The sequence below is a fragment of the Nylanderia fulva genome, unplaced genomic scaffold (assembly GCF_048542155.1).
Source record: "Nylanderia fulva isolate GAGA-0341 unplaced genomic scaffold, ASM4854215v1 Scaffold382, whole genome shotgun sequence".
NCBI lineage: Eukaryota > Metazoa > Arthropoda > Insecta > Hymenoptera > Formicidae > Nylanderia > Nylanderia fulva.
In genome coordinates, this window is record NW_028190458.1 from 67,835 (window position 1) to 88,807 (window position 20,973).

Here is a 20,973-nt window from a genome sequence, read left to right on the forward strand (position 1 = left end):
AGTCAACTTCTTATTACAATCTCTGTTTGACACATCTTCATTATATTTATGGTTTTCATCCATAGACATTATCATGTGAGATTCTCCGATATTTAATGAAATATCAATGTTTTTGGTAATACACTCCTTGTTTAGTATCACAGACTCATTGCCTTTGTTTTTATCTATTAGACTTATCGAATTAATATCTGTGAGAGAAGAGATACATGATTATCACATACATATGATAGAATAAGTATTGCAAGTATTATCGATATGAGTTATACTTACCACTAAATTTTGGGAAATCAGTTCTTTTGCGTAATATATGTGGTTTATTTGTTATAATATTTTTTTAATATCTTGCAATATATATTTATTATCTGTAATGTTAAAGAAATATTTGTTAATAAAATAAGAAATTGAGAATACATTAAAATGTGTTCCCAATTACTTATTTTATTTGTAGATGTATTTTTACATGTATATTTTCATTATATCGTGAATAATCGCATCATTACTGTTTACTATTCAATCTTGGATTTATGTATATATTGTTAATGTAATATAAATGTTAATTACATACAATAATAATAAAAATATAAAATATAGATATGAAATGTATTCTTAACTCACCATTTTTCACTAAAATGATTGCTGGGTAGCTTCGTTTATCGCTATATGTAGCTTTTGTAACATTTTTTTTAATCGTAATTTGGTTAGATGTGCACACATGATAAATATCATCATAGAACTTTACTAACGTATACATATTTAAATTTATTGTATGTATAATATATTATTTTTATTGTATGTAATTAACATTTATATTACATTACCAATATACATATACGTAAATCCAAGATTAAATAGTAAACAGTAACGATGCGATTGTGTACGATATAATGAAATTATAGATGTAGAAATACATCTACGAATATATATTGGTAATGTATTAAATGTTAATGACATCCAATAATAATAATAATATAAAATGTTGATATGAAACATATTACAAAGATTGATGTTTTATTTAACTTACCATTTTTCGCTAAAATGGTTGCTGGGTAGCTTCATTTATCACTATATGTAGCTTTTGTAACACTTTTAAATCGTAATTTGATTAGATTTGCGCACATAATAAGTATCATCATAGAACTTTACTATATATATATATATATATAACGTGTACATATTTAAATTTTAGTACTATTGTATAATACATATTTAGTATTAGTAGAATAAATATTATATTGTAATACCTCAATCTTGTTCACATATTCTTTATCTATATATCTTTATCAAATGCAATATGAATACAATCTGTACAACCAAAGATATTGAGTTATATACATAAATAAAATTAACTTTTTTTTATTAAAATAAATTTTAAATAAATTCAAATATATAACATTGAATTATTGTTATTTACATATTTTTCTTTCAACAATATATAGTTAAACATAACAGATTTTATATGTAAATCTCATATGTATTTACTACGAAATACATATGAGATTTACATATAAAATCTGTTATGCTTAACCATATATTCTGTCCCCTCCATGTATTATCTTAAGAAAAAATTGCAATAATTAAATGATTATAATAATTAAAATAATGCCGGAGCAGTGGCATCTGTTTTGTCAGTTTTTATCGACCGAAAAGTGAGATAGATTCGATTAAAAATCTATTGACTAATACAGATTGTTTTATTACTTGAAATATAGCTAGCGCGATTTATTAATTTTAATACTTTAATATGGCAAAAGGGTTTGTCAATCTGTATAGTCAATCAAAATTTATTCAAAAATAACTAATTACTATTCATTTAAGTCATTCAAATTATTTGTAATGAAAAAGAAATAATTGTATTATATGTCAAATATTATATTTTCAATTTTTTGATAAATTCTTATACTGTCATCAAAATCGCCAAAAAATAAATATAGTGTCGTCAAAGTGTACAATGTCGTCAAATTAAACAATTCTCCATTTTGAGTTAGTTTGACGACGTCGCCAAAGTGTACGATTTATCGGTAAAATTTTGACGACCGTCGTCAAAATAGCCAAAAGTCGTTGAAATAGCCAAGTGTTGCGTAAAATCGTCGTCAAAGTATGCGATTGACATATATATATTTATTTATATATGCTTATATATGAAATATTTTTTATATTTCGGATATTCTTTTAAGTTATTGGTTTTTTGAATAAATCTAAACATATATTAAATAAAATATGTCTCGATATACATACAAATTTGTGTCAAAGTATATATATATATATATATATATATATTCCTATACTCCCTATTAAATAATCTTTAAAATTATTATATTATATTTTACGTATATGCATATATGAAATTTAAAAAATAATACAGAGATAAAAATTACCGAGAGAGAGTAAGAGAAGACGAGAGGGAGCGAGAGAGAGCGAGAGAGGCCGAGAGAAAGCGAGAGAGAGCGGGAGAGAGCGGGAGAGAGCGAGAGAGAGCGAAAGAAAGCGAGAGAGAGAGCGGAAGAGAACGAGAGAAGGCGAGAAACAGCGTGAGAAAGCGAGAGAGAGCGAAAAAAACCGAGAGAGAGCGAGAGAAGACGAGAGAGAGCGAGAGAACGCGAGAGAGAGCGGCAGAGAGCAAGAGGGAGCGAGAGACAGCGAGAGAGGGCGAGAGAGAGCGAGAGAGAGCGATACAAAGCGGGAGAGAGCAAGAGAGAGCGAAAGAAAGCGAGAGAGAGCGAGAAACAGCGAGAGAAAGCGAAAAAAACCGAGAGAGAGTGAGAGAAGACGAGAGGGAGCGAGAGAGAGCGAGAGAGGCCGAGAGAGCGCGAGAGAGAGCGGGAGAGAGCGAGAGAGACCGGAAGAAAGCGAGAGAGCGAGAGAGAACGAGAGAAGGCGAGAAACAGCGAGAGAAAGCGAGAAAGAGCGAAAAAAACCGAGAGAGAGCGAGAGACGACGAGAGAGAGCGAGAGAACGCGAGAGAGAGTGGGAGAGAGCGAGAGAACGCGAGAGAGAGCGGCAGAGAGCGAGAGAACGCGAGAGAGCGGTAGAGAGCAAGAGAGAGCGAGAGGCAGCGAGAGAAAGCGCGAGAGGGCGAGAGAGAGCGAAAAAAGACGTGGGAAAGCAAGAGAGAAAGGGAGAAAGAGGGGGGAGAGAAAGAGAGAGAGTGAGAGAGAATTTATTTTTTGTTTGGTTGCTTAAAAGGTTAAGCAGCTGAGGAAAATGTCACTATACTGGGATGGGTGACCGCGGATAAGGTAAAGCAGCTTCGGGCTTCGGACAGAATCACTTTGTCGGGATGGGTGACCGCGGACAAGTACGACGCCGTAGTCTTAAAAAAAAGTGACACCTTTTCGACCAAAAAATAACTTAAAAAATTCATATCTTCGCAACCAATAGAGCTATCAAGTTCGTTAAGGTCTCATTTTACTCGGAAAAAATCGCGCTTTCGATTGATTTGGTCATCTTTTGAAAAATATGTTCCCGTTCATGAAATATTTCAAATTTTTGTTTTCAAGGTGACGAAAATCGTGTTACGTCCGGTAAAGGATACACAATAGCGTCCTACGGATAATTTTTGCTTTTGTTTTGATATTTTCGCTATCTTTTCGATATCTTTCAATATTTTTTTTTGTTTTTTTGTAGATTGTATTTCAATTTGACGAATGAAAGATATAACTTAGCGAGACGTACCGCGTCTCCTGATTGCATAATAAATAAAGATTCTCTCTTACTTCTTGGGTAATTAATGAGGAATTATTAAATTCTTGGCAGATACAATCCCACGCAGCTTCTTTTTCGCGTAGTGTATTAATGTTACTTTTTTTACATTCGATAACTTGTTTATATTTATTTAAAATTTGTAAAAAAAGACTTCTTTCCGCTGGCGTATAATGCTTACTTTTGCTTTTGTTTTCCTTTTCTATTTTTTCCATTTTTTATAAGATTCTTTAACTTATAAGATAAAAAAAAGTAAAAATGTTTATGCACATACATACTACGAAATCAGACTAACCTGTAATTTCATGGAACGAGCAGAATAGCCTTCTGTCATTGGTTGTTTCAACGGAATTATTCCGAAAATTTCCGAACGCAAACAAGCATTGTCTTAAGCACGGTCTTTATAAAGATAGTCTTATACGACACAAGACGATCCTAAGGATTAGCTTCTTCTTAAGAATTATCTTATGCATAGATTATGAATTTATAATGTCTTAAGACGATCTTAATTGAATAAGATGATCTTCATGAAGATTTTGCCTTGAGAAGGGACTATGAATACGGGCCTATTTGACGATGTAATCGCCACAATATATATAAAAACACAAACCTAATACATATATGTATAATAGTATGTTGCACTTGTAATCATGAATACATATTATCAATAAAAAAATTAAAATAAATAACTTTACAAGTATTGCTTCTATACATATAATATAAATATATGAAAAAATCAAAATAAAAACTTGTGTAGCTTTTGCTTTCTTTTTTATAAAATTCTCGCAATGTAACTTAACTTTTAGTTTAATGTGTTATATAATTAATTTCACATATTGCACTTGTAATCATGAATACATATTATCAATAAAAATTGTAATAAATAACTACACAGTACTGCTACTCTACATATAATATAAATATATGAAAAAATCAAAATAAATAGCTTGCGCAGTGCAGCTTTTCTAACTTTTTTTTTTATAAAATTCTCGCAATGTAACTTAACTTTTAGCTTAATGTGTCATATAATTATTTTAACATATTGCACTTGTAATCACGAATATATATTATCAATAAAAGAATTGTAATAACTACACAGTACTGCTACTCTACATATCTATATATATAAGCACCGTCTGTCTGTATGTATGTACGCGAACTACTTCCGCATTTGTGGACCGATATTCGTGAAACTGGTACCAAAATGTTGCAAATTTTTTGGGGGTGGCTGCTGTGGGGTTTTTTTTTAATTTTTTAATTTTTTTTTTTTCTACAGAGGAGGGTATATTTAATCTTTTTTTGCAATATTTCTGAACACATGGTATCAAAATGTTGCAAATTTTTTTGGAGATAACGACGATGCGGTTTTTTTAAGTGTTACACCCCCACCCACGCACCCACCCACGCATCCACCCACGCGCTTGCGCATTTATGGACCAATTTTCACGAAATTAGCACCAAAATGTTGCAAATTTTTTTGAGAAAACTACTGTTTTATTTTTTTAAGTTTACGCCTCCACCCACGCAATCATCCACGCGCGTGCGCATTTATGGACCAATATTTTTACGAAATTGGTACAAAAATGTTGCAAATTTTTTGGAGATGGCGACGATGCGGTTTTTTTCAAGTGTTACACCTCCACCCACGCACCCACCCACGCAATCGTATATTTATAAACCGATTTTTTAAAAATTGGTACCAAAATGTTGCAAATTTTTTGAAGATGGCGACGATGTGGTTTTTTCAATTGTTACACCTCCACCCACGCATTCATCGACGCGCGTGCGCATTTATGGACCAATATTTTTACGAAATTGGTACAAAAATGTTGCAAATTTTTTTGAGAAAGCTGCTGTGTGGTTTTTTAAAGTTTTATCCCACCCACGCATTCACCCACGCATTCACACATTTATTCACAGACTTTTTCGAAATTTGTACTCAAATTTTGTTGGGGATGGCTACTATGATTTTAACAAATTTTTATCATCTTATTCATCCACCCACGCACCCATGCACCCATGTGCATACGCATTTATTGACTTGGTCACACCAATAAGTAATTTTAAATAAATTTGTGTACATGTTTGTGATTGCAAAAATTTTGCAACATTTTGGTACTAATTTCGTGAAAATTGCATACAAATTAAAGGTTTATTTACACGAATTGCACACATAATCACAAATACGTACACAAATTTTTTAAAAATTACTTCTTGGTGTGACCAAGTCAATAAATGCGTATGCAAATGGGTGCATGGGTGCGTGGGTGGATGAATAGGATGATAAAAATTTGTTAAAATCATAGTAGCCATCTCCAACAAAATTTAACTACAAATTTCAAAAAAGTATGTGAATAAATGTGGTGAATGCGTGGATGCATGCGTGGGTGGGATAAAACTTAAAAAAACCACACAGCAGCTTTCTCAGAAAAATTTGCAACATTTTGGTACTAATTTCGTGAAAATTGGTCCATAAATGCGCATGCGTGTGGGTGGAGGTGTAACACTTGAAAAAACCACATCGTCGCCAAAAATTTGCAACATTTTGGTACCAATTTTTTAAAAAATCCGTTCATAAATATGCGATTGTGTGGGTGGATGCGTAGGTGAAAGCGTTAAACTTAAAAAACCCCACACACATACACACAGAGAGAGAGAGAGAGAGAGAGAGAGAGAGAGAGAGCGTGTGTCTTAAAGAAAGAGGGAGGGAGAGAGATAAGGAGAGAGAGAGCATGTGTCTTAAAGAGAGAGAGAGGGAGCGCGTGTGTTTTAGAGTGAGAGAGAGAGAAAGCGTGTCTTAAAAAAAGAAAATAAAATATCTGGGAGAAAGAAATAGATAACATAGTAGTCATCCACAAAAAAATTTAAACATTTATTTTGGTATAAATTTCGTGAAAGTCGAACAACAAATGTGGAAGTAGTTCGCGGTAATACAAAAAAAGAATTAATTTTTTGTGTTAAAACGGATTTAATATAGACTATATGAGGACCGCGCAAAGCGCGGTCCGAATAGAAAGGCTGGCTTGAGGACCGCGCGAAGCGCGGTCCGAAAAGCTAGTATATAAATATATGAAGAAATCAAAATAATGACGTTGGCGCAGTGCAACTTCTCTAACTTCTTTTTTATAAATTCCTCACAACGGAACCTTAACTTTCAGTTTTAATGTGTTGAAATAATAAAAATTAGGTATTCTACTTAGTTTTTGCATTTGCTTAAATACAAGTAATCTACGTATTATTTTTTGAATAAAAAATTAAAATATTTTCGATTATGACTACATAAATAATTTCTGAAAAAATATTTATTCATTTAGTGAAGTTTAATTTTGCCAGATATATAGTTAAGGATTTACGTTTTAATTTGAGAAACGGATCGATTAAATAAGCACTATTTTTTTCTTTTATACAGGAAATTTTTTTCTTAGATGGCAGCTGTGAAGTGATAATTTCTTTTTGAAATTCTTTCAATATTGTATTAGTTCTTCTTTCCGTCCAACGTCTTCTTTTTGTTATACCAATGGAGATGCTACAAAATAAATGAATATCTATGAATCAGAATAAATATTTCTATATAAAAAGCAATAATTTACTTAAATTTTATTTAAATGTATTTTTATTTATATTACTAATACAATAAGATTACTTTAAAATCTCTTCAGAGTACTGACAAACTTTCATTAATAAGAAAATATTAAAATTAACGTCATAATTATAAGAATAAAAAGAAATAGTAATACAAAATAAAAAATATAAAATAATATATAAATACAAATAATATAAATAAATGTATAATTAAATTAAGCTAATGTGTGTGAAACCTTTATCATTTATCATTATTATTTTTTAATTAAATATTATTATTATGTACATTAAAATTCTATCAAAAAATGCATTATAAATAAAAGCTTAATATATTAATATACTTTGACATAGTCACATGAAAATATAATACTAAATAATATTTAAAAGAAAATCCACTCTGACTTGATAAATTTATAAAAACTGAAATAATATGTGAAAATGAGAAAATCCTAAAAAAATCATAAAAATGAAAAGATCAGGCCATGTTCAAAAGAAGGTACTCAAAATTTAAACGATCTAATAATAAATTATCACGAAAAGTAACTGATATGTTATTCAAGGTGCCAGTTCAAAGTGAACATACGTAAAGTAGATATTATCTAAATTTAGTAATAATATATTACCATGAAAAGTAACTGTGATATTTTATTCAAGGTGCAAGTTTACATTGAATATACATACATATAAGTAAAACTGATTACAATTTGATTCTAGAAAATAAGTGCGATATGTTATTCTTAGTGCACAAAATATAATAGTCGTTTATAAAGATTTGATTTGAAATTCATACTAGCCCGTACAATGAAAAATAATTGCTCGTAATTCCAGAGTACCAATTTGTTAATGACTCAGAAAAATAACATGGCGGCCTTTATACAGCGCCAGAGCAGCCGATGTTTATTTCGGCGCTTACGGCAGCCTTTATACAGCGCCAGAGCAGCCGTGGTTTCATTTCGGCGCTTACGGCAGCCTTTGCCTTTTTACAGCGCCATTATTTAATCTGTTCTAAGAACAATATGTATGCCCCTTGTGCTCCTTTGGGCATTTTTCTGTAACACTACCATATAATCTAGAAGATCATTCCGCTTTTGTGTCAGCTCTAACATACACGTGTAGTGCCACGATTCATTCTTCCACCTCGTTGAAATGATGCGCTTTATTACCTTGTACTTTTTTCATTAATTGTGCTATACTCGGTCGGGCCGCATTAATCCGCTTGTTGTAATTTTTTTAGATAGCACCCAGGTGCACATTGGATAATGCTTGTAACACACAGATTGGTGGGGCACGCGAAGCAGAAATACCGGATTTAATTTGAACGTGGAATAGAGAGGAATGGAATGAATATTGAAAATAAAGAATGGGCCCCTCCATCGCCCATTCTCGTGAGAACGCAACCATATATTTTTCTTCGTCTCTCCGATTTTAACACGACATACATATTTATGTCTGATAATTTTTTTCTTGATGATACTACTTTTTGAAATGTCATGAAGCCTAGGTCAAATTAGAAACTTATTGCACTCGTTTTAACGCAGCGCTTACAGCAGCTTTTATAAAGCGCCAGAGCAGCCGATATTTTATTTTGGCTCTTACGGCAACTTTTATACAGCGCTAGAACAGTTGATGTTTTAATGTAGCGTTTACGGCAGCCTTTATACAGCGCCAGAGCAGCCGATGTTTTATTTCGGCGCTTACGGCAGCCTTTATACAGCGCCAGAGCAGCCGATGTTTCATTTCGGCGCTTACGGCAGCCTTTATACAGCGCCATTATTTAATCTGTTCTAAGAACAATATGTATGCCCCTTGTGCTCCTTTGGGCCATTTTTTCTTGAACACTTCCATATCATTAGAATAATACCATTCCGATTTTGTGTCAGCTCTCAACATACACGTGTAGTGACCACGATTCATTTCTTCACCTTCGTGAAATATAGCGCTTATTACCTTGTACTTTTTTTCTTTTCATTAATCGTGATATTACTCGTCGGCACGGCGTTAATCCGATTGTTGATAATTTTTTTAGAAGCACCGTTTACAAAAGTATATAAATTGAGCTGTATTACTACGACGGATAAAGTTGATTCGATTACGGTTTTCCTTTTCAACACGGTACCCTTACATTCGTTACAATTGCCGTTTATCGTTTCCCATTTAGAAAATTCTACATTAATCAAACTTTGTAGAGTGACACCTTTTTTCCTTTTTAATGTCGAATGTATAGGTAATATTAGCAAACTACTGCTTTCCAGCTTAGTTACATTGTAATTACATTTGACATTCGAGCAACATGTTACGTGCTTTAATTCGAGTTCTAATACATCATTGATGTCGGAATACGTCGACATTAGAGCCGTAAAAAATTCCGAAACACCTTGTTGTGTTCGTTCTTCGAAGCGTTTTCCGACAGATCTTCTAACCGCTTGAATGTTGCAATCAATATTTACGTTCACCATACGCGCAGATAGCATCAGTCAATGCATTTGATGCTTTGTTTTTCAGTATTTGTTGCCTAATACGTACGCAATGAAACGCACATTGTAATATTACATTAGCGTAACACGAAACAGCATCGTTATTGCAAAGGCCATATATTTTCCACGTAACTATACTTTCTGGTTCCTCACAATCATAATTCTGCACATCATCAATGATATTAGGGATAGCCCATCGACGATCGTACATTTTCACAACCTTTTTCTCGGACCGATTGATTTGTGGCAGTTCAGATTTGAATATAGATCTCAGTCGATTGTATTCCACAATGGCTCTCGAGTTTGCTTTAACTGATGCTGGATTGAAATTTATCAAATGTAGGCTTTCCAATTTACTTACTCGTGACAAACCTACATAGGCTTGACCATCACTGAATACAGTCGTTCCTAAATCCATCATTGCATTGTTACATGTAATTCCTTGACTTTTGTGTACCATAACTGAGAGACAATGGAAATTGTTTCCGATGTACCACTAATTTGTGGAATACTTCAAATTTAATATCTACTTTCGTTATTGCGATTTCTTTGTTACCCGAAATAACTATTTTGATGGAATCAATACGATTGCCGTCAGCAGAGCGATTAACTGCAACTACATTGCCTATCGTTCCATTGACAAGTCCCAAAGTTACGTCAATGTTTCGTTGAATCATCACTTTAGCGCCAATTTTAATCGCTATTACTCTTTCAATGCCAGCTGTTTCAGACACTTTATCATCTTTGTCTTCTAAAATTTTATGCACCTTTTTTTTTCATTGCTGGAGCACAGTCGACATCATCTTCTGCTATCAGTAGAATTTCATCGCTGTCGATTTTATCGAGCATTGCTGTGTTCAAAACCTTGCACAAATAACACGTGGGCAATAAACAAATTGTATCAATCGGTAATTGATTCATATAAGTGCAAAGTTCATTCAATCTTTCGTCGCAACTTCTTTAAAATTGATTCTTCTAGACTGAAGAACATTGATGTCAGAATCCGTTACTAAACCTATTCGTATTCTAGAAAGTATATCACGATATGTATTATCGCATCTTTGTCGCATATTAATCAAAAGTTCGTCGTACTCGAACAATCTCCACAAATCACATCCACCCATGGTACCTAAATACTTCTGAATCTCTGATCGAGACATTTTAACAAACGAAAATTGTCCTTTTACAGGAGGAAGCTGCAACAAGTCCCCAAACAGGAGAATGTGTTTTCTGCCAAAGAAACCATCATCTGTATCTGTCGTATCAAAGATTTCACATAATCGTAGATTGATAAACATAAGTGTCACATTTGAAATCATGGATACTTCATCGATTATAAATAATTCGACATTCTTTAACTTGTCTCTCAAAGTTTTCAAGACCATGTCTGACAATTGCGTATATTTTGGTGTAGATTCATGACTAACGGGTAGTTGAAACATTCTATGGATTGTCAAGCCATCGATATTGAATGCTGCGATACCCGTGGGAGCAGATATGGCAGTCGTTTTTTCCAAATTTATTCTGATCCAATGTTTAATCGTTTCAATTAGAAAACTTTTCCCTGTACCACCCTCGCCACTTACGTACAGTCGCAGAATCTGATTTTTATCTTGTAAAACTTGGCATACTCCATCAAAGACTCTTTTCTGGTCTTTGTTCAATTGCGACATCATTTGCGATAAATCAATCGGGTCGTCAATCTTACCAAAATCTTCCAGATCTTTCATCGCGTCGTCAGCTTCTATCGGATTACAATCCAGTTCATCGTCATCGGATTTGTCTCTGTCTGCTGTTTTCAGATCATTTTCGCGCTTCTCGATTAATTCAGCAACGTTCTCAAAAGCTTTCTGTATTTCTTCGAGCCTTTCGTGATATTTCATTGCCTTCGTTAAAACAGACTCTGAATTCTTAAAGGCATCCGTGTAAGTCTCGAATGTACCTTTGAGTTCACTCAAATCTCTCCATGGTTTGAACAGAAGAAGCAGCGAGTAAAAGTATTTTTCGGGCTCAGTTTTTATATTAAATCGATAATGGTTAATTAAATAACCCTTTTTTCGTTTTTTTAAAAATAAACCCGATGCCAGTTTGTAACACTTGACTTCGTCATTATTTGACATCTGTTTCGTAATTTCCCAGAATTTGGCAAAATCGTACAAATTTAATGATTCTAATTCCTGAGGTCTATTTGGATAGTAATCATCGATGAGTGACGAACAGTAAATATTCGTAGAATTTTCATCGAGAGCTTTAATTTCATTAAATGTTTTAACTTAGTCCCCGTGTCGCGGACTATCCACATGTGGATAGCGTTGCAGAAAATTATTATGAAAAAATAGTATAAATAAAATGATAACGTAACATAATAAAAGTATTTAATAAATATCAAAAAGTTGCAAATATCATTATATAAATATATATTTATAAAAGAATATGTTTATGATATACTAAACATGTGATATGCAATACTGCATATATGTAATTATATATAATATAAAAAAATATATCACATAATATACGAATACATCAGAATATTTAAAGTCTTCAAAGTGATGATAGTTCACATGATGTCAGATTTACCAAATGTTGACTTTGAACGAGATGTATATCAATTTATTGTAAGTAATGCAAAAAAACTTGAAGAGTTTATTTTTGACCAGCAGTTTTTCTCATTGAAATATTAATTCTTATATTTAGAGTAAAGCAAAAAAACTTGAAGAGTTTATTTTTGACCAGCAGTTTTTCTCATTGAAATATTAATTCTTATATTTAGAAATGTATGTAGAAGTTATAATATGCTCTATTACACATTTAAGGAGGCATATATAAATTATCAATTTTGATATTTTGACATGTTATGTAACAAGAGAAACATGATTATTCTTCATTAATAATATCAGAGGAGGCCACTTTTATATTCTACTTAATTTGTAGTTTCTTATTACTACTAAAATAAATGTACTTTTAATAAGAGTAAATAAAAAAAGCGATTTATAAATCATTGTCCGAAAAAAGATGTATAAGCTATGTCAAAGCTGATCTAAAATTTTTATGAAATCAGCTATAAATATTTTAGAAAGAAAATTAAATAATATAAAATTATGTTACTCAAAGAAATGTTTTGTGTGTACACACCGATAAAGTTAAAAAAAAAAGTAAAATTATTTGATACAGCAAAAATTGGAAAATTTATCTGCTCTAAAATGCAAGATGCCAAGTCAAAAATTAAAATTTAAAAACTTATGCAAATTTAAAATTAATATAAAATAAAAAGAAATAATAAAATTTTAATATAAGTATGCTGTCTTCTAAGCTGGGCAATAGAGCCAAGGAAACGAAACGAAAAATTAATTAAACGGAACTGTATCTCAATTTGAGATCCCAAAGTTCCACATATAAATTAATTTCGAAACTTACATATGGAGAAATAAGCGAGAAAAATATAGGTCCGAAAAGTCGCTGAAGCGGGAATCGAACCCGCGTCTTTCACTTTCCGGGCGACTGCTCTTACCAACTAAGCTATTCAGACCCTTTCGATCCTATATTTTTCATTTGCCTTTTTAGTAGATGTTAGTAAATACCGCCGTGATTAGCCCAAGGCGTGAATAAACTCAGAAATAAATATTTATATGTGGAACTTTGGGATCTCAAATTGAGATACAGTTCCGTTTAATTAATTTTTCGTTTCGTTTCCTTGGCTCTATTGCCCAGCTTAGAAGACAGCATACTTATATTATTTATATTGAGAGCCGATAAAAATATTTATTTCTGAATAAAAATTTAGTTAAAAAAACTGGGCGCGCTGCTAAATAATATTCTAATGATATTAAAATTAAATTGTTACTTTTAAACTCATTGCAATTAAAAGGGGGGAGAAAGAATGAAAGAGGGTTAGAGAGGACGAAAGAAAGTGAAAGAGGACGAAAGAGGGTAAGAGGGAATGAAAGAGGGTGAAAGACGACGAAACAGGGTGAAACAGGGTGAGAGGGAATGAAAAAGGGTGTGAGAGGACGAAAGAGGGTGAAAGAGGACGAAAGAGGGCGAAAGAGGGTGAAAGAGGACGAAAAAGGGTGAAAGAGGACGAAAGAGGGTGAGAAAGGACATACGAGGGTGAAAGAGGTGAGAGAGAGTGAGAGAGGACGAAAGAGGGTGAAAGAGAATAAAAGAGGGTGAGAGGACGAAGGAGAGTGAAAGAGGACGAAAGAGGGTGAAAGAGAATGAAATAGGGTGAAAAAAAATGAAAGAGAGTGAGAGAAGACAAAGGAGAGTGAAAGAGGACGAAAGAGGGTGAAAGAGGTCGAAAAAGGGTGAGAGAGGACGAAAGAGGGTGAAAGACGACGAAAGAGGGTGAAAGAGGGCGAAAGAGGGTGAGAGGGAATGAAAGAGGGTGAGACAGAATGAAAGAGGGTGAGACAGAATGAAAGAGGGTGAGAGAGGACGAAGGAGAGTGAAAGAGGACGAAAGAGGGTGAAAGAGAATGAAATAGGGTGAAAAAAAATGAAAGAGAGTGAGAGAAGACAAAGGAGAGTGAAAGAGGACGAAAGAGGGTGAAGAGGTCGAAAAAGGGTGAGAGAGGACGAAAGAGGGTGAAAGAGGACGAAAGAGTGACGAAAGAGTGTGAAAGAGGGCGAAATAGGGTGAAAGAGGACGAAAGAGGGTGAGAGAGTGACGAAAGAGGGTGAAAGAGGGTGTGAGAGGAACGAAAGAGGACGAAAGAGGGTGGAAAAAGAGGGCGAAAGAGGGTGAAAGAGGACGAAAGAGAGTGAAAGGGATGAAGAGTGAGAGAGACTGAAAGAGGGTGAGAGAGGACAAAAGAGGGTGGAAAGAGGCGAAGATGTGAAAGACGAAGAGGTGAAAGAAGGACGAAAGAGGGTGAAGAAGAAAGAAAGTGGTGAAAGAGGACGAAAGAGGTTGAAAGATGGCGAAAGAGGGTTGAAGAGGACGAAAGAGAGTGAAGAGGATGAAAGAGTGAGAGAGATGAAAGAGGGTGAGAGAGGACGAAAGAGGGTGAAAGAGGCGACAGATGGTGAAAGAGGACGAAAGAGGGTGAAAGAGGGTGAAAGAGGACAACAGAGGGTGAGAGAGAACAAAAAGACTGAAAAAATAGGACGAAAGAGGGTGAGTTAGGGCGAAAGAGGGGTGGGAGTGGGGGTGGGGGTGGGGGCGGGATGTGGGAGGGAAAGGGGTGGGTGGAAGTTGAGGGAGATGTGAGTGAAAGGTGAGAAGAGATTTATATATATATATAATCCTGATGACGTCAGCGGACGCGGACAGAGAAGAAGAAGAAGAAGAAGAAGACGACGTTTCTTAATTTTTCATGAAAAACGTCACTTTTTGACCGTTTGTATCTCCGGAACGGCTTGACCGATTTTATTTTTTCTTGGCTCAAATTACTCGTGGCGATGCCGCCTTTCAGGTTATGTTACGTGCAATTCAAAATTTTTTATATTTTAGTAGTTCTACACCCCCAAAAAATGGACTTTGATGGTGCAGGATAAGGAGACTTGTAGTGTCTTTTAAGGTCTTTTAGGGTTTGAACATGGCCGGAGACACTACCGCGTCTCCTGATATATATATATATATATATATATATATATGTATATTATTTTAATTGTATTTAAACATATTTTTTTTCAAAATAATTATTTAAATCGAAATAAAAAAGACAAAAAAATTCGATTTAATTATAAACGCTTTACCAATATTCTTTATATATTTCTTCTTTATATACATATCTTTGTATTTTATTACTCACAAAATTTTAATAAACGCATAATTTTATTTTAATTATTATATGTACATATCTTTTTTAAATGTATATAATATACATGTAAATTAAATTTTAATAATTTATTTAAATTTAATAATATATACTGAAACCGGTTGCGCGAAATTCCCATCAAAAATGGGAATCTTGAAATACGGAGGAAATTTCTCCTTCAGAACGCCGATTTCTCTTCGGAACAATCTCTCTGTCCGATCCGCCAAATTCACAACTGAGTTGGGCGCCAGGTGCGGCAGCCGCACCGTCTCTCAATCACGCTAATTACCGGAAACGCAAAATTTTACTTTATCGGAAGTATCGTCAAAATTTGCTACCGAAAACATCATTTACGGGAGAGAGATCGCGACGATAAATTTTTCCGCTCGGCTAGCCCTGGGGAAGGTACAGGTTCGGGTGCGTGGCGGCGAGAAATCACCAGAGGTGTGTAGTTTTTCATAACATATTTGAATAACATGATGAAGAGAAAAAAACGTATATAATATGTGCGGTGAAAAGAACAAAAGATTACGTAGTTTTCTGGTAAAAGAGGACTCGGTGGTTCGCCGTGACGAGCCACATACAATGTATAAAGGTCGCGGTAGAATAAGTAGATGCCAAAAAGAAGAAAACAAACAAAATATATTAAGAGTTTAACAAAGCTCTGTAATATAAATATAAATTTAAAGTGTAAGACAGGCAATAAGAGCCAAATCGCGGATGATAGTGCGTTATCCCAACGAAACTAAATTTTTCCGTTAGAATTAAATACCTGTGCACAAGGTACCAAATTTTACTTGGTCACGGCCAAGATTTAAAATTGGAATAATCTCTACAAGAGATTTAATTCCATACATCCCCTAACATTATTATATATATAGCAGAGAAAAGTATAGAACCGAAAGGATCTGAATAGCTCAGTTGGAAGAGCATTCGTCCGGCAAGCGAAAGGTCTCGGGTTCGATTCCCGATTCAGCGACTTTCGGATCTATATTTTTCTCTCGCATTTATTTCCTTAGAGGGGAACAGGGGATGTATGGAATTAAATCTCTTGTAGAGATTATTCCAATTTTAAATCTTGGCCGTGACCAAGTAAAATTTGGTGCTTTGTGCACAGGTATTTAATTCTAACGGAAAAAATTTTAGTTTTGTTGGGATAACGCACTGTCATCCGCGATTTGGTTCTTATTGCCTGTCTTACACTTTAAATTTATACTTAAATTAACATTTTATTAAAGTAAACTCTAATTGAATTAATTGGAGAATGTAATTTTGTTAATATTTTCAGAAGGCTTAGTTTGCGAACCTTAAATTAAAATTTTATTAAAGTAAACTCTACTTGAATTAATTGCAGAATGTGAGTTTTGTTAATATTTTCACAAGGCTTAGTTTGCGAAAAACCCTTTATTTTCAATCGCTTATAATTCAAAAATTATTAATGCTTCTATATTTTTGCTGAGGAAAAATTGTCTCTAAATAACAAGATTTACTTGTATATTTTCGGTGTGACACCTTATGTCAGACATCCTGTATGCAATATATCAATCACTATTCCCAAGAAACAAAGACAACCATGAATTGTTTAAGAACATTATCTCGCACCAGTCACGTTGCGTGACATTATATTATTGATATACTACAGATAGAGACGACGGCTAACACTCTTCTCTTACGCTTATATAAAATTTAAAAAAAAATAAAAAACTATTGTATTTTTACTTTTTTATTTTTCCAGCACAGCAACTCTTATTTATTTTATTTATTTACATTTTTATAGAAGACAAAAGGTTATTGCATCCAAACTAATATAAACATTATCAACTTAAAAAGTTATATAAGTTCCGTATCATGCACTGCTAATTATAAGTGTGGAAGTTGGCGACACTTAGCTGTTAAGTAGCTCTCTTAAATATAAAAATATTTTAAATAATAACAGTTTCTAATAATTAAAATCTTTTTGCAACTATAGTTTATAATATTGACATTTATTTTTGCAATCATAATTCCTTACAGATTCCCTTTAGAAAAGGATGTCCTTTCTAAATACTATTTTTAGATGCGGATTAGTCCGGCTAAACCGTTAGCCCTATCAAAAAAATTATTGCGACAATTGTTTTTGGATAATATTAAAATTTAGCCACTTTGACCCCCGGTATCTCCAAAACTAGCTCTATGCTCAATTTTTAATTTTTCAGGAATTAATGTCCCATCATATAGCATTGTTTGGCATACAATTCGATTTGAATTTTGAGGTCCGCAAAACAGGCTAAAAAACAGCTGTTTTCAGAGTCACTCTTTCCAGAGAAATCTTATTCTGTACACTCATCGACTATTAAACATATTTCATAAATTTTTGGCTTTTTGTACTTATTCGTGTGAGACGTCCATTATTTCGAAATGGAGGAATACACCATGTTAAAATAGGATACGCTTTATTACCAATGATAAATTCGTCATCAGAAAAGAATATAGGAAAATTTCTTTTAATATCTCTGTATATGTCTGAGTTACGGAAAATTCGATAGTCCCCTACTGAAACTAGATAACCAGTAGAACAATCAATCAAATGTAAATCTGTATCACAGATTGCCTGCAGAACCACAGCATATTATAATTTTCTGGATTTGTAATGAATAGCAATTTCCTACAAAGAAAAGTATTTATTAGATGCAGTATAGTTTCTTTATCAAAATAGGATTTGAAGTAATTGAGAGAGAGAGAGAGAGAGAGAGATAGAGAGAGAAAGAGAGAGAGTTAGCGGCGCGAAGGATATTATTATTAACGCGTTTTATTTTTATTTTTGTATGTAAAATTTCGCCTTGACGAGGAAACGGCCAAAAACACCACGCATGAAGCACGTAGCCGACCTAAAAATCAGCACAACAACAAAGGCCGTGGGGCAAGAGGACGGTAGGAGCGCGCCCACAAGCCGAAAGGACCCTGAGGAGCCGCGGATAACCTCTGCTCCCCCGCGTCCTCCCCGCTAGAACCCCATCGGCCGACTTATAATAAGAAGGCCCGTCGTTCAAGGCTGCAAAAGCCTCGAAATAAAGCGCCTCCCCAGCGGGATTAATATTACTGAATTTTGATATTTGAGAATCGCCAGACAGAATTTAAAAAAGGTAAAATTCTTCTCTCGACCGTACTGGCAAATATTATTTATTCAATCACAACGTTTCGACCCTTCTTTGAGTCCTTATCAAGTGATCTAGATATACATAGACAGATTAATACAATAAAAAAACAAAATTACTTCACTAACAATATTACAAAATGATAAAAAGAAAAAGAAGCGAAACATATTTGTAAAAATAAAAATAAAATTATAATTTTAAGATGTCAAGGACGAACATAGTGTCGGTTTGACAACACGTCAAGACTCTTAGACGAGTTATTGGAGACTAAACGACCTTTATTATTTTGTCGTAGATATTACTTAGATTGTCGGTATCCTTTTGTAAATTAATAGCGTTATTATTTCCCTTAATAAAAAACATTTCAGCAATTTCTCTTTTTCTTACGTGCTTTTCACTATGCAAAATAACAGGCGAAGTCCAGTCAAAATCGTGATCGAATTCAATTTTATGTTTACTGATAACTGATAAATTACTCAAATGCATTTTGATGTTGCTGAAACGTTTCTTTACACGTGTACAAAGATGTCTTTTTGTTTGTCCAATGTATGACACGTTGCAATCCTTACAATTAATTTTGTAAACTACTTCAGTTTTTTTATCTGTAAGCAGTCTATCCTTGCCGAGTGTAATTAAATGATTTGGTTTTTTAGGAACATTATGAACAACATTAAATCCGATATTTTTAAAAATTCGATCAATATCGCCTAAGTTATTAACATAAGGTAGTGAAATGAAAGGAGACTTATCAACTATATTTCGCTCATTACTCGATTCATTTATGTTTCTGTGTTTTAAAAAATTAATCCTTTTTTTAATCCAACAATCGATTACATGTTTAGAAAAGCAGTTATTAAATAAAATCTGTTTTACGATGTTAATATTCTCGTCGTGAAACTGGTCATTAGATAAAAGAATCGCATGATCTACTAGATTAAAAATTGTGTTCATTTTATATTTAAAAGGGTAGTTGGAAAAGAAATTTATATATCTGTTCGAACACGTTTCCTTCCTGTACCAATTTGTTACAAGCTTTCCATTTGACCGAGAGATCGTTGTATTCAAAAAATTAAGACATCCGTTTGATTCCGTCTCATATGTAAAGGTTAAGAAAAAGAGAAATCGTTGAAATGTTTTTTATTAAGAGAAATAATAACGCTATTAATTTACAAAAGGATACCGACAATCTAAGTAATATCTACGACAAAATAATAAAGGTTGTTTAGTCTCCAATAACTCGTCTAAGAGTCTTGTCGTGTTGTCAAACCGACACTATGTTCGTTCTTGACATCTTAAAATTATAATTTTATTTTTATTTTTACAAATATGTTTCGCTTCTTTTTCTTTTTATCATTTTGTAATATTGTTAGTGAAGTAATTTTGTTTTTTTATTGTATTAATCTGTCTATGTATATCTAGATCACTTGATAAGGACTCAAAGAAGGGTCGAAACGTTGTGATTAAATAAATAATATTTGTCAGTACGGTCGAGAGAAGAATTTTACCTTTTTTAAATTTTGTCTGGCGATTCTCAAATATCTACGTTCTTATTTTTTACGCTCCTGGACCTGGATATGGAGCTCACACAAGTGGAAGGATTTTTTTGCATAATCTCGAGAAGGTTCGGTACTTATCATACAACACTTTTGAAAACTTGGATTAACAACATGAAAAAGATTATTGCTGTGAACCAACATCTAATTTTTCTGTTACGATGTAGAAGGCAAGATGTTCTTCCTTCTCATATTATTAATCTTAAAACGAACATACTATTTAAAAGCAGTAGTGCAAAACACGAAATGGAGAAGATTACTAATAAATATCGTTATAAATTATTAAAATTGGAAATAAAAGACGCGAATTTCAATTTAAAATACTTACGCCGCAACACTAAAGCGATAGTTGAGAAACTCTTTACATGTCTGCCACATAATCTTGTTCATGAGTTTCTTAAGTTAAATGAAAGGAGACTTTTCAAATTTAAACTCTCTCATAAAAATAAGTCTATCAGTAAATTTGACAAATTGTGCACTAAATAAAACGCATTTTCTAACTTGTTCAAAAACATTGACAATTCTAAGTGGTTGGTGAACATTAGTGGTAAAACTATTCCGGATAAGGTATCTGATTTTTTAAGCTTGGGTGACAAATTTGGTTTGCCGATAGATCACGCAAATGGTAAAGATCGAATGAATATCGTCCTGGAGAACATAAAGAATTTAGAGATTAATCACAAGAACATTCCGAGTGACGTACTGGAAACCACCAGAATTTCAGTAGCTGATTCTCTCAAAAAGTTTTTATGTGAAAATAAACACATTTC

The 20,973-nt window shown here is 33.3% G+C and overlaps 1 long non-coding RNA gene and 1 pseudogene across 1 annotated transcript; both read right to left on the minus strand.

The window, feature by feature from the left end:
* The window catches only part of LOC146722021 (uncharacterized), a 43,414-nt pseudogene extending 39,500 nt beyond the window's left edge, over positions 1–3,914 (minus strand).
* LOC146722024 (uncharacterized) lies at positions 6–1,155 on the minus strand. Its single transcript, XR_014925385.1, has 3 exons — positions 1,022–1,155; positions 271–362; positions 6–188 (listed from the first exon to the last, which is right to left on the minus strand). It is a non-coding gene; the product is annotated as an uncharacterized LOC146722024 (long non-coding RNA).
* Positions 3,915–20,973: the final 17,059 nt, after the last annotated feature.